This window comes from Pteropus vampyrus, unplaced genomic scaffold (assembly GCF_000151845.1).
Source record: "Pteropus vampyrus isolate Shadow unplaced genomic scaffold, Pvam_2.0 Scaffold1132, whole genome shotgun sequence".
Classification (NCBI taxonomy): domain Eukaryota; kingdom Metazoa; phylum Chordata; class Mammalia; order Chiroptera; family Pteropodidae; genus Pteropus; species Pteropus vampyrus.
The window spans coordinates 12565-13101 of NW_011889913.1; positions in this window are offsets into that span (position 1 = coordinate 12565).

Consider the following 537-nt stretch of genomic DNA (forward strand, 5'->3'; position numbering starts at 1 on the left):
TTAAAAAAAAAAAATGAAGTAAAGTAAAACCTTCCATTCGCGCTCATGAGAACCAAGACTGAAAACACACAGGATTGCCTTGTCTTTCCCTCTGAATGAGTCCTGTCAGGAGGAGGTAGTATATCAGTGCTATGTAAGAGGATGAAGGTGTGGGTTACAGGGTGCCTTACAGTCTCTTAGTTTTCCCCACTCAACTGTATCATTTTCAGTTTAGATGCTGGGTTTCCAGGACTCAAAGATAAGCTTGAACTAAACTTGCATAGAATGGAGTCTGAATCATTCATCATGGGTGAGCACTAATATACATGTTCCTATGAGCATTTCTACTTCTGTAGGTCTAGAGATCAAGAGAGAGAAGATGTGGGATGCAGATATCGAATTGGACTGACAGTGCCTGGATACAGTAAACACCTAATATATATTAATACATTCATGAGATGTAAATACAGGGATAAGCAGGAAAGTATGTATATACCCTCTCAGTCTTTTTATAAACATACGAATTTTCTGTTGTGAGTACTCAGTGATTATTTTTTT